This window comes from Balaenoptera ricei, chromosome 3 (genome assembly GCF_028023285.1).
Source record: "Balaenoptera ricei isolate mBalRic1 chromosome 3, mBalRic1.hap2, whole genome shotgun sequence".
NCBI lineage: Eukaryota > Metazoa > Chordata > Mammalia > Artiodactyla > Balaenopteridae > Balaenoptera > Balaenoptera ricei.
Window position 1 is genome coordinate 167,943,323 of NC_082641.1, and position 15,217 is coordinate 167,958,539.

Sequence of the window (15,217 nt, forward strand, 5' to 3'; positions counted from 1 at the left end):
AATACACTTGTGAGCAAAGAAAATGAGGGCATACGACTATGCAAATGGTTTGACAAAAGATATCACACTTTGCTTTCACAGTAATTTTTGTAAAATTTGTAAGTTTTGTAGTGTTTAGGAAAACATAAGCAAAACTAGAATGTAGGTTTTCCATTAGTGTTATTTTCTATTTGTGGTGGAACTCCTCTGATTTCTTTTTCCCTGTCTCTGTTTTCCTACTTTTTCTCCACAATAATATAGATGCCTTGGGATTGTAAACATCTTAGTAACAGGAGAGAACTATGAACTAAACCTTGCATTCAATTCAATTATCAAAACCTGTGCCATGGTTTTGAGAATTAGATTTCATTCATTTATTGGTAGTGCATTGCAGTTGAATATTTCACAAACAAATTAGCACAGCTTTACCTTCTCCACACATGCCACAGGGATTTTTAAAATAATTCCCTCCATGCTTTTCTTGTTTTGAGGAAGTACACACCACTTATTTCCCTGAGGCACTATAACCCTCTTCTCACACTGTTACTTTTATCTCTCAAATATTCTTTAGACCTTTGTACTCATTATTTTGTTGAACAAGAGTTTTTCCCATAGATAATAGTGTAAATAACAAAATGATGATGATATAGACCAAAAGGATAATGAGAAAATAGTCTGTTACTTCATGGTTAATGTGATTTATCTCTTTATTCTGACACTGACTTACATGCATTATATAATTTATATATTTCATACTGTACTAGGACTCTAGGGATATTCTTATTTTCTAATTTTACAACTGTGGACACAGATGCACACAACTCATTTCCTTGCTTTTCTTGATGTCCCAACACAATCACCTCTGTCAAACTCACCCTGGAACTGCTGAGTGGATATATTTTACTTTATACCCCTTCCTTTTCTTCCTTTATTTCCCCTTCCCAATGAAGCAGAACGACTTACTAGCTTCTGAATCACATGATTGGACATGATTGAGGACCAACTCTGGTGTCCAGAATTGGGTAAATGGTTTGCCATGAAGACAAGGGCTGATTGCTCCCATCAAGGTGGGACCTTGGTGAACACTGGGGCATATTCCTGCAACATTCACCATCATCTTGAAGTCCAGGCTTCATTTACTAAAATGAGTGCCCAAATTTGAATCTGAAAGCTTTAGTTGTTTTCAGATCTTAAGGTTTTGTTGTTTTACTTCAGAATCCATATAGGCTAAGTGCCAAGATATATGTGAGAAGTCGCTATCCTATTGTCAATAATTACTGTTCAGTAAAAATGAATAGATATTTTCAATGTATATTTTTAGGTATAGAAACTGCTGACTCCAGATCACAGAGATTGTTGAACATTGTTGATGATAATTTGGAACATGCAGAAATAATGTTATTATCATCAGATCTCTTGTTTTTCTCCACAGATATCATTTAAATATTTTATGAAGATGACCAAACTTCCTAGTTACATTGTCATGAGAAACTCCTTTTATTCACAAGCCAGCTGTGGAATCTCAGCAAACATTTTTCTTCTTCTCTTCCACATCCTCACCATTGTTTTTACTCACAGGTTTAAGCACCTTGACATGACAATTAGTCACGTGTCCTTGATCCACATACTGCTGCTCTTCACCATGACAATACTGGTGTCCTCAGACTTGTTTGGGTCACAGAATATTCAGAATGATGTAAGGTATAATTGTCTTTTTAAACAAGGTGCTGAGGGGTCTCTCCATTTGTACAACCTGCTTCCTGAGCATGCTCCAGGCCATCATCATCAGCCCCAACAGTTCCTCCTTGGCAAAGTTCAAACATATTTCTCCAAATCACCCCCTAGGATTCTGCATCTTCTCATGGGTTCTCAACCTGTCTGTCAGTAAGTAACCTTCTACTCTACTGTGGTCACTCCTAATGGGACTGAAGCCAGTCTTCTGTTTATTGCCGACCACTGTTCTGTTTAGCCCATGAGCTATATGCACAGAAACTTATTTTTCACACTAATGACATTGAAAGATGTTACTTCATAGGGCTAATTGTCCTCTCTAGTGGCTACATAGTGATTATTTTGCAGAGACATAAGAGATTCTCCCAGCACTTTTATAGCACCAGTCTCTTCCCAAGAGTCTCACCACTGAAAAGGGCTTCCCAGACCACCTTGCTGGTGGTGACTTGTTTTGTCTTCATATACTGGGTGGACTTTACCTTCTCATTATCAGTAGTTGTGACATGGAGAAGTAACCCTCTATTGGTGTGGTTCCAGATTATTGGGGTCAATAACTATGCCACAGTTTGTCCTTTGGTGCTAATCCATGCAGATAAGCAAATATTCAAGATTGTGCAGATTCACATAAAGATAGACAAGATGAAAAGGCAGAGGGCTATGTACCAGATGAAGGAACAAGATAAAACCACAGAAAAACAACTAAATGAAGTGGAGATAGGCAACCTTCCAGAAAAAGAATTCAGAATAATGATAGTGAAGATGATACAGGACCTCGGAAAATGAATGGAGGAAACAATAGAGAAGATGCAAGAAATGTTTAACAAAGACCTAGAAGAATTAAAGAACAAACAAACAGAGATGAACAATACAATAACGAAAATGAAAACTACACTTGAAGGAATCAATAGCAGAATAACTGAGGCAGAAGAATGGATAAGTGACCTGGAAGACAGAAGGGTGGAATTCACTGCTGCAGAACAGAATAAAGAAAACAAATGGAAAAGAAATGAAGACAGCCTAAGAGACTCCTGGGACAACATTAAATGCAACAACATTCGCATTATAAGGGTCCCAGAAGGAGAAGAGAGAGAGAAAGGACCAGAGAAAATATTTGCACAGGTTATAGTCGAAAACTTCCCTAACATGGGAAAGAAAATAGCCACCCAAGTCCAGGAAGCACAGCGAGTTCCACACAGGATAAACCCAAGGAGAAACACACTGAGACACATAGTAATCAAATTGGCAAAAATTAAGGACAAAGAAAAATTATTGAAAGCAATAAGGGAAAAATGACAAATAACATACAAGGGAACTCCCATAAGGTTAACAGCAGATTTCTCAGCAGAAACTCTACAAGTCAGAATGGAGTGGCATGATATACTTAAAGTGATGAAGGGGAAGAACCTACAACCAAGATTACTCTACCCGGCAAGGATCTCATTCAGATTCGATGGAGAAATCAAAGGCTTTACAGACAAGCAAAAGCTAAGAGAATTCAGCACCACCAAACCAGCTCTACAACAAATGCTGAAAGAACTTCTCTAAGTGGGAAACACAAGAGAAGAAAAAGACCTACAAAACAAACCCAAAACAATTAAGAAAATGGTCATAGGAACATACATATTGATAATTACTTTAAACGTGAATGGATTAAATGCTCCAACCAAAAGACATAGGCTTGCTGAATGGACACCAAAACAAGACCCATATATATGTTGTCTACAAGAGACCCACTTCAGACCTAGGGACACATACAGACTGAAAGTGAGGGGATGGAAAAAGATATTCCATGCAAATGGAAATCAAAAGGAAGCTGGAGTAGCAATACTCATATCACATAATATAGACTTTAAAATAAAGAATGTTACAAGAGACAAGGAAGGACACTACATAATGATCGAGGGATCAATCCAAGAAGAAGATATAACAATTATAAATATATATGCACCCAACATAGGAGCACCTCAATACATAAGGCAACTGCTAATAGCTGTAAAAGAGGAAATCGACAGTAACACAATAATAGTGGGGGACGTTAACACCTCACTTACACCAATGGAGAGATCATCCAAAATGAAAATACATAAGGAAACAGAAGCTTTAAATGGCACAATAGACTAGATAGATTTAACTGATATTTACAGGACATTCCATCCAAAAACTGCAGATTACGCTTTCTTCTCAAGTGCGCATGGAACATTTTCCAGGATAGATCACATCTTGGGTTACAAATCAAGCCTCAGTAAATTTAAGAAAATTGAAATCATATCAAGCATCTTTTCTGACCACAACGCTCTGAGATTAGAAATGAATTACAGGGGGAAAATGTAAAAAACACAAACACATGGAAGCTAAACTCTACGTTACTAAATACACAAGAGATCACTGAGGAAATCAAAGAAGAATCAAAAAATACATAGAGACAAATGACAATGAAAACACGATGACCCAAAACCTATGGGATGCAGCTAAAGCAGTTCTAAGAGGGAAGTTTATAGCTATACAAGCCTACCTAAAGAAACAAGAAAAATCTCAAATAAACAATCAAACCTTACACCTAAAGGAACTAAAGAAAGAAGAACAAACAAAACCCAAAGTTAGCAGAAGGAAAGAAATCATAAAGATCAGAGCAGAAATAAATGAAATAGAAACAAAAAAAAATAGCAAATATCAATAAAACTAAAAGTTGGTTCTTTGAGAAGATAAACAAAATTGATAAACCATTAGCCAGACTCATCAAGAAAAAGAGGGAGAGGACTCAAATCACTAAAATTAGAAATGAAAAAGGAGAAGTTACAACAGACACCACAGAAATACAAAGCATCCTAAGAGACTACTGCAAGCAACTCTATGCCAATAAAATGGACAACCTGGAAGAAATGGACAAATTCTTAGAAAGGTATAACCTTCCAAGATGGAACCAGGAAGAAATAGAAAATATGAACAGACCAATCACAAGTAATGAAATTGAAGTTGTGATTAAAAATCTTCCAACAAACAAAAGTCCAGGACCAGATGGCTTCACAGGTGAATTCTATCAAACATTTAGAGAAGAGCTAACACCTATCCTTCTCAAACTCTTCCAAAAAATTGCAGAGGAAGGAACACTCCCAAACTCATTCTATGAGGCCACCATCACCCTGATACCAAAACCAGACAAAGATACTACAAAAAAAGAAAATTACAGACCAATATCACTGATGAATATAGATGCAAAAATCCTCAACAAAATACTAGCAAACAGAATCCAACAGCACATTAAAAGGATCATACACCATGAGAAAGTGGGATTTATCCCAGGGATACAAGGATTCTTCAATATACATAAATCAATCAATGTGATACACCATATTAACAAATTGAAGAATAAAAACTATATGATCATCTCAATAGATGCAGAAAAAGCTTTTGACAAAATTCAACACACATTTATCATAAAAACTCCCCTGAAAGTGGACATAGAGGGAACCTACCTCAACATAATAAAGGCCATATACCACAAACCCATAGCAAACATCATTCTCAATGGCGGAAAACTGAAACCATTTCCTCTAAGATCAGGAACAAGACAAGGATGTCCACTCTCACCACTATTATTCAACATAGTTTTGGAAGTCCTGGCCACAGCAATCAGAGAAGAAATAGAAATAAAAGGAATCAAAATTGGAAAAGAAGAAGTAAAGCTGTCACTGTTTGCAGATGACATGATACTATACATAGAAAATCCTAAAGATGCCACCAGAAAACTACTAGAGCTAATCAATGAATCTGGTAAAGTTGCAGGATACAAAATTAATGCACAGAAATCTCTTGCATTCCTATACACTAATGATGAAAAATCTGAAAGAGAAATTATGGAAACACTCCCATTTACCATTGCAACAAAAAGAATAAAATACCTAGGAATAAACCTACCTAGGGAGACAAAAGACCTGTATGCAGAAAACTATAAGACACTGATGAAAGAAATTAAAGATGATACCAACAGATGGAGAGATATACCATGTTCTTGGATTGGAAGAATCAATATTGTGAAAATGACTATACTACCCAAAGCAATCTACAGATTCAATGCAATCCCTATCAAATTACCAATGGCATTTTTTACAGAACTAGGACAAAAAATCTTAAAATCTGTATGGAGACACGAAATACCCTGAATAGCCAAAGCAGTCTTGAGGGAAAAAAACGGAGCTGGAGGAATCAGACTCCCTGACTTCAGACTATACTACAAAGCTACAGTAATCAAGACAATATGGTACTGGCACAGAAACAGAAATAGATCAATGGAACAAGATAGAAAGCCCAGAGGTAAACCCACACACCTATGGTCAACTAATCTATGACAAAGGAGGCAAAGATATACAATGGAGAAAAGACAGTCTCTTCAATAAGTGGTGCTGGGAAAACTGGACAGCTACATGTAAAAGAATGAAATTAGAACACTCCCTAACACCATACACAAAAATAAACTCAAAATGGATTCGAGACCTAAATGTAAGACTGGACACTATAAAACTCTTAGAGGAAACATAGGAAGAACACTCTTTGACATAAATCCCAGCAAGATCTTTTTTGACTTACCTCATAGAGTAATGGAAATAAAAACAAAAATAAACAAATGGGACCTAATGACACTTAAAAGCTTTTACACAGCAAAGGAAACCATAAACAAAATGAAAAGGCAACCCTCAGAATGGGAGAAAATATTTACAAGCGAATCAATGGAAAAAGGATTAATCTCCAAAATATATTAACAGCTCATGCAGCTCAATATTAAAAAAACAAACAACCCAATCCGAAAATGGACAGAAGACCTAAATAGACATTTCTCCAAAGAAGACATACAGATGGCCAAGAAACACATGAAAAGCTGCTCAACATTACTAATTATTAGAGAAATACAGATCAAAACTACAATGAGGTATCACCTCACACCAGTTAGAATGGGCTTCATCAGAAAATCTACAAACAACAAATGCTGGAGAAGGTGTGGAGAAAAGGGAACCCTCTTGCACTGTTGGTGGGAATGTAAACTGATACAGCCACTATGGAGAACAGTATGGAGGTTCCTTAAAAAATGAACAATAGAATTACCACATGATCCAGCAATCCCACTGCTGGGCATATACCCAGAGAAAACCACAATTCAAAAAGACACATGCACCCAAATGTTCATTGCAACATTATTTACAATAGCCAGGTCATGGAAGCAACCTAAATGCCCATCGACAGACGAATGGATAAAGAAGATGTGGTACATATATGCAATGGAATATTACTCAGCCATAAAAAGGAATGAAATTGGGTCTTTTTTTGAGACGTGGATGGATCTAGAGACTGTCATACAGACTGAAGTAAGCCAGAAAGAGAAAAATAAATATCATATATTAACGCATATATGTGGAACCTAGAAAAATGGTACAGATGAACCGGTTTTCAGGGCAGAAATTGAGACACAGATGTAGAGAACAAACGTATGGACACCAAGAGGGGAAAGCCACAGGGGGTGTGTGTGATGAATTGGGCGATTGGGATTGACATGTATACACTGATGTGTATAAAATTGATGACTAATAAGAACCAGCTGTATAAAAAAATAAAATTAAAAAAAAAGATTGTGCAAAGTCTTTGGGGGAAGAAGTAATAAAGTTCAAAAAAAATTAATGGAAATTTACAACTAATATAATTTGACAGTCTCCAAATAATTTTACAGGTTATTTTTCTGAATAAATTCATTGAGAGTTATTACAAATTCTCTGTTGTATTTGTTATATTAACCTTTGTAATGTTGTTGGCAAATACATTTGAGTCAATTGTACACACCAGTTATATCTATAAGCTTTTAATTTTTTGCTTTCCATTCGTTTTTGCATCTCAGACTAGACTTCTGGAATCTTTGTCTTTTTCTTCAATTAAATTATTGGAAAGTATTTTATTAAACATTGATTATAGATAAATGCTCCCTCTTGATCTAAAGTGTCTAACTTTTCTTGTTTTGTTTTTTCGTTTGTTTGTCCATGCCACACAGCATGGGGAACTGCAACATGCAGGAGCTTATTTCCCCAACCAGGGGTTGAGCCCGTGCCCCCTGCAGTGAAAGTGCAGAGTCTTAAACACTGGACCTCCAGGGAAGTCCCTTTTCTTGATTTCTTAAAGTCAAAAAGTATATTTGATTCTCATTATTTGTGGGAGTTATGTTCTACAATGTTCTTTAAAACACTGAATTAGCAGATACTGATTCATTGTTCATAGAAGAAATGCAAGGTTAGGTTAATGTGGCCCTGGGGTCACAACATTTTTATCAATTGATTAATACATAATCGTGTTTTATGTGTATTTCTGTTTAAAGACAATTTATTGTCTTTAATATGTTTATTTTTTTGTATTTATTTTTATTTATTATTTAATATTTATTATTAATTAACATTGAACTCATGGCCAACAGCACTGTAACTCATGCCTCAAGGTGAGTGTAACATATAATGTTTTTGGTAAGGCACATCACAGACATCCATGCTTAGTCACACTAGACAGCAGCACATCAGCACTACACTTGGGGGCGATCTTAAACAGGAAAATCACCAAAACGCAAAATTGTGGCTCTAAATATTTCACAAAAATGACCTTGTTTACTGTATAAAAGCTGAAACAAGAAGATGGAGCATTGCCTTGTTGACTTTTGTGGGGAATGTGCATATCAGATAGCTCAAGTTTTTTGCTTTTCTATGCACATTTCTGAATCATTATGGAAATACTGTGAATATTGTTTTGGGGGTTACAAATAAATTTTAATAAGTAAAACTACAAATATGAATACACAGTTAAAGAGGTTTGCTATATATAGTTTTATGTTTAAAATTTCTTAAAGTTTTAAGATAATATTTTCTTTTCTCTTGGCTTCCATTAGAGATTTTGTAAATTGTACTGAAACTCATGATATTTTTTTAGGTAGCTTGCTTCCCTCTGTTTTGCCTAAATTCATTTTTTCTCTAAACATTGGTGTTCCTATTAACTATGCTGTGTCTGTTTATGAATACCCAACTTTAAAAATCATGCTTACGTCTTGGTAGGTTGTATGATTCTAGGAATTTATCCAGTTCTTCTAGGTTGTCCTGTTGTTGGTGTATAATTGTTTATAGTAGTTTCTTGTGATCCTTTGTATTTCTTTGGTATCAGTTGGAATGTCTCCTCTCTCGTTTCTGATTTCATTTGAGTCTTCTCTCTCTCTCTTTTTTCTTCTTGGTAAGTCTAGCTAAGTTCTGATACTTTCTTTTCAAAAAACCCCAACTCATAATTAGATTGATATTTTCTATTGCTTTCTCCCCTCTTTTCATTTATTTCTGCTTTGATCTTTGTTATCTCTTTCCTTAAGCTAACTTTGGTCTTACTTTTTCTTCTTTTTCTAGTTCCTTGAAGTGTAAAGTTAGGTTATTTGAGATCTTTCTTTTTTCTTAAGGAAGATCTTTATCACTATGAACTTTCCTCTTAGAATTGCTTTTGCTGCATCCCATATATTTTGGTATATTGTGCTTCCTTTGTGTTTTTCCAAGATGTTTAAAATTTTTCTGTTTGAATTCTTCTTTGACTCATACGTTGTTCAATATTGTGCTGTTTAATTTCCATATATTTGTAGATTTTTCCATCTTTCCTCTTGTTTTTGATGTCTAGCTTCATACTATTGTGGTCAGAAAAGATTGTTGGTATGACTTCAATTTTCTTAAATTTGCTGAGTCTTGTTTTATGTCCTGTCATACAATCTATCCTGGAGAATATTCCATGTGGACTTGATAAGAATGTATATTCTATTGCTGTTGGATGGAATATTCTGTATATGTCTGTTGATCCTATTTCGTCCAAAGGAGAGTTCAATTCCAATGTTTCCTTGTTGATTTTCTGTCTCATGTTCTATCCATTGTTGATAGTGGGGTATTGAAACCCCCTGCTATTACTGTATTGTCCATTTCTCCCTTCAGATAGGGTGTGTATATATTCATAACTCTTGTATCTTTTTGATGTATTGACCCATTTATCATTATATAATGACCTTCTTTGTCTCTTGTCACCATTTTTGGTTGCCACTTATTTGGAATATTATCTTCCATCCCTTTTTTGGGAAATATTATCAACTCATTTCCCCAGATGAAATAGGTCTCCTGTAGGCAATACATACTTGGGTCTTGCTTTTCTTATCCATCCAGCCACTCTGTGCCTTTGGATTGAATTAAATCCATTTTCACTTAGAGTAATTATTGATATGTAAGGACCTACCACTGCCATCTTATTGTTTGCCTTCTCCTTTGTTTTGTATCTCCAGTGGTTTTTTTTTCCCCCTGTGTTTCTGCCTACCTTTGTAAATTGGTGGTTTTCTATGATGGTACACTCTATCTCCTCTTTTTTATGTCTAGTGAATCTACTCTAGAATTTTGCTTTGTGGTTACCATAAGGCTTACATAAAACATCTCATACATAAAACTGCCCATTTTATGCTGATAGCAACATATATTTGTTTATCTAATAAAGGTTCCACCCTTTTACTGCTCCCCTTATATATTTTTGATGTAAAAATTTACCTCGTTTTATACTGTGTATTCATTAACAAATTATAGTATTCATAGTTATTTATAATGATCTTATCATTTAACATTTATACTATAAGTAGGTGGTTGACATGCCATTCTAATAGAGAGTTATAGTTTTCTAATTATGACTGTCTATTTTCACCATTACCAGAGTGTTTTGTACTGTCATATGTCTTTATGTTGCTGATTGATGTCTTTTCACTTCAGCTTATAGAACTCCTTTTAGCATTTCTTTCAAGGCATATCTAGTGGTGGTGAACTCCCTCAACTTTTGTTTATATGGGAAGCCTTTATTTCTTTTTCATATCTGAAGGATAACTTTTCTGGATAAAATATTCTTGACAGGAAATTTTTATCTTTTAACACTCTGAATATGTCATTTCACTCTCTCCTGGCTTGTAGGATTTCTGTTGAGAAATCCACTGATAGCCTAATGGGAATTCCTTTGTCAGTTACTTTCTTTTTTTCTTTCACTGCATTTAAGATTCTTTTTCTTTTTTTTAACCTTTTGATTCCTTTCATCAATTCCCTCCCCCATACTACTCCCCTACTCTAGCTTATGGCAATTACCTATCTGTTTTCTGTATCTATGAGTTTTTTTTTTTAAACTCCACATATAAGAGAAATCATATGGTTTTGTCTTTCTCTGTTTGTTTGACTTATTTCACTTAGCATAATGTCCTTGAGGTCTATCCATGTTGCCACAAATGACAAGATTTCATCTTTTTAAATGGCTGAAAAATATTTATGTCTATATGTCTATGTATCACATTTTCCTTACCCATTCATCTGTCAAATGGAAATTTAGGTTTTCATGGTTTGATTATTGTAAATGATGCTGCAGTGAACATGGGGGTGCATATATCTTTTTGAGCTAGTGTTTTTGTTTTCTTCGGATAAATACCCAGAACTAGAATTTCTGGGTAAAGATCCTTTCTTAATCATTGATTTTTGACAGTTTTATTATAATATGCCTTGGAGAAGATCTTTTTGCATTGAGATAATAAGGTGTTCTATTAGCTTCATGGGCTTGGATATCCAAGTCCTTCTCCATGTTTGGGAAGTTCTCAGCTATTATTTCTTTAAATAAACTTTCTGTCTCTTTCTACTTCTCTTCTGGTACACCAATTATTCTTATATTTGCTCTTCTGATTAAATCCAATAGCTCTCACAGAATTTCTTTACTTTTTAAAAATCTGAGTTTTCTCTCCTCTTATAATTGAATTATTTCTATATTCCTATCCTCCAACTCACTTATTCTTTGTTTGATCTGTTCTGCCCTGTTAGCAATATTCTCTATTTCAATCTTTATCTCAGCATTGAATTCTTCAGCTTCAGAATTTCTGTTTGGTCCTTTTTTTTTTTTCTTAATAATTTCAATACCTTTAGTAAAACTCCCCTTCATTAATTTTATTAATTTTATTCCTGAGTTTACTAAAATGTCTTTCTGAGTTTTCTTGTAGCTCACTGAATTTCTTCATAATGGCTATTTTGAATTCTTTATCAGTTAGATCAAAATATTTCATGCCTTGAGTTTGGTTGCTGGAGAATGATCATTTTCCTTTTGTGATACCATGTTTCCTTGATTTTAAAAATTCTTTTTGAAGGTATGTCCTTCTGCTTTCACAAGTGAAGTAGTAGACAACTCCTTAAGATTTTTTAATGTCTTCTTTTGTTCTTACAATTCAACAGATTGGCTATTAGAGACTTTTCTTTTCTATTCCAGGTGGTGGTGCTATATGTGCAAGTTTGTTGTTCCTTTTTCCAGAACTGGCTCTTGTGGATGCCCTTGAGCGCACACACAGAGCCAGCAGCAGAGTGTGGGGAGGTGTGGGCTTAGAACCTGAAGCTTTGTGGGTGCACATGGACTGGTGGGGGGATCGTTGAGTGGGGCAAATCTAGAAGTCCATGGGCAGACCTCCTGTTGAAGTCCCAAAGCAGACAGGAGGAAATGCATCTGAAGGAAATGTCTTCCTTCAATATCCTTTGCTATTTTTATCTGCTTTCCTTCTTTTTCTCTCACTCCCCTCAGCCACGGAATTTTTTCCTCAGAAATATGGGTGCTGCTGGAGAAAAATAGGTCCTTCTACCTGCAACTCACACAACTGTTGCAGCTCACCAATTTTGCTTTCTTCTTGCTCTGTAGGAGAGGCTGCTGCTTCCCACCACCTCTGCTGGAGAAGCTGCTGCTAAAAGCTTAGCCCCTTGCAGTGTCACCCTGGGTGACACTTGGCAAGTGTCCACCCTCTCCTCTGCCTCCAAACTTATCTCTATTCTGCTCTGATGGCATGCCAAATTCTCCTCTCAGGCAGGCTGGACCTCTACGAATTCTCTATTGCCTGTAGGTATTCACCCAATTTTGTACTCTCTAGCTTCCCTTTTTTCTGATTGCAGCAAGTGGGAGTGGGGCAGGCTCACCAACTCCCTTGGTTCTGTAGCTCCCACCAAGGTCCTATCCTCCCACTTTAGGTTGCACAGGGGGATAGAAATCTTCCAGGTGCCCTGGTGTAATGTGTAGAGGCATTTATGTTTGGTTATGGATCTTCATTTAGTTGTTAATCAAAGGGGAGAGAAAAGAGGAATGACACATACCAACATGATGCTGAAGTCACCTGAGAATATTGTTTGGGATTGTATTTTGGGGTCACTTATTAGTTTACAAACTTTGATGTTCAGATCTCTCCCTAGGTTTGCGAAGTTTTCCACCATTATTTCTTTAAATTATTAATCTCCCTCTCTGCTCCTTCTGGGATTCCACGGATACCTAGATTAGTTGTACTAATGGTGTCCCATAAGTCCTATAGACTTTTTTCATTTGTTTTCATTTTTCTTTTTGCTTCTCTGACTGGATAATTTCAAAAGCATCAGCTGACTTATTCTTCCTTCTGCTTTGTCCTATCTGATGTTGAATCACTCTATTAAATTCTCCAAGCCAGTCATTGTATTCTTCAGCTCCAAAATTTCTTTTTAGTGCTTTTTAATGTTTTCTATCTCATTATTGACTTCTCAGTTTGTTTTTGTATTGTTTTCCTGACTTTGTTAACTTGTGCATCTGTGTTTTCTTGTAGCTTTCTGAACATCTTTAGAAAAATTATTTTGAATACTTTGTTGGGCTATTTATGTACCTCCATTTCTTTGGGTCAGTTATTGTAAGTTTACTGTGTTCCTTTTATGGTGTCATTTTCTCTGATTTTTAAACTTCTTGTCACCTTGTATAGTTACCTACGTATTTGACAAAGCAGTCACCTCTGAATTTATGGACTTATTTCTGTGATGAAAAACTTTTACCTGCATGTTGGAACATGCTGGAGCAACCAGTGACCCTAGGTTTAGTGGTGCACATCACCAAGTGCAGTTTGGTGTGTTGTGGCTCTGAGTCTGGGACGTGTGTAATATTTTGTTGGGTCAGGCTGCTGTGATCCACAGCATCAACAACTCTGTGGTCCTTGGCAAGCACTGCCAGGGGTCTGCAGTGGCTGCAAGGGTGTTTGTGATCCTCAACTTTGCTCCCAGTCTAGTGGCTAGGACCAGAGTAGGCAGTGGTTGTCAGAATAGTGGTGTGCACATACTCATTTGTGGATGCCAGCTCTAAGTGCCTATGAGTAACAGTGGCCGACTTCTAATGTACACATAGTGGTAGGCAGTGGCCAATAACAAGGGCCTGGTCCAACTGTGGGCACACTGGCAGTTGTGGGGGCCCTAGCTGTCAGCGTGCATTCCTGTGACTGCAAGTTCTTGCCATGTGTGCATGGCAGTGGGTGTCAGTGACTGAAGTTGAACCTGATCATGCAGATATACAGCTGAAGATGCTAGATGCAGGTGAGCCCTGTGGTGCAGACCAGTGACAGGAGACAGAGCCAGATCCAGGCCTACAAGCAACTGTTGGGTGTGGGTGTGGGAGAGAGAGTGGGAAGAGACTCAGTGACTGGTATTTGTGGGGTGAAAGCCAGTTAAATCTGAAGGTGGACCACAGCAGCTCTGCTGGCCATTGGTTTCTTCAGTGGCAAAAGTTGATGGGTTTCTCTGCAGAGCAGGTCCCTAGGAATTGTGGTTACTCTTGTTGAATGGCTGTTATTGGTATCCCTGATATTCATTCTTGTTTCTAGCCATCCTTATACATCTCAACTTTGTCATTCTGTGGGTGGGATGTAACCTAAGTGAGACCTAATGTGGTGCCAGCTTGGGAAGCTGGTTGCTTCCTCCACTCTTCCCTTGTCAGTGAAAGAAACTCTTTCCAGATGAGGAGTTTTCTCTTGGCAATGAGCAGTGCCAGTCTGGGGTTGGGATGATGCAGGCAAAATAAAACTGTTCTTTCTATTTTTATACAGTTATTCCCAGGGTTTTTTTTTGTTTGTTTGTTTCACTGTGTTGCTGAACTTTCTTAAGTGGAGTCCTGAGCTCTCCCAGAGCTGTTTTGCTTATGGATAGCCGTCTAATTGCTGACCTTTGTGGAGAGATAGAGGTTGGGGTTTCCTACTTTATCATCTTGGTGACATCACTTCTACACTAGGGCTGTTTCTGAGTGGAACTGGTGACTTGTGCTTTTTAGATAGTTCTGGATATTAGTCCAGGGCCCCAGCTCTAAGGCTGATTGAATCCAGGCATTGCCTTGTCTTGTATCCTCCTGAAAAAGTCTCTCTCTTGCCACTCTTCTAACCAGTAACACTAAAGTCACAGATATAATGTTTTCAAAGAACTTATCTTCTAAAGAACTATATCAGCCAAGCTTGTGCTTTAAGATGTTTTTTTCCAGTTATAATAGAAACCAGCTTAGCTGAACTGACTTTTTAGAGGAACGTTATGTGTCACACACTTAAGACACTCACCCTACAGGTGGTCAGGGAATGCCATCAGCAAAGAATCCATCTTAATAATTTTAGCAAAAAGACTCATGTGGTCATCAAGGTCTGCCCTATTCTGGTCAG

General features: G+C 36.7%; 1 pseudogene; it reads left to right on the forward strand.

The window, feature by feature from the left end:
* Positions 1-967: 967 nt before the first annotated feature.
* LOC132363455 (vomeronasal type-1 receptor 5-like) lies at positions 968-12,493 on the forward strand (annotated as a pseudogene).
* Positions 12,494-15,217: the final 2,724 nt, after the last annotated feature.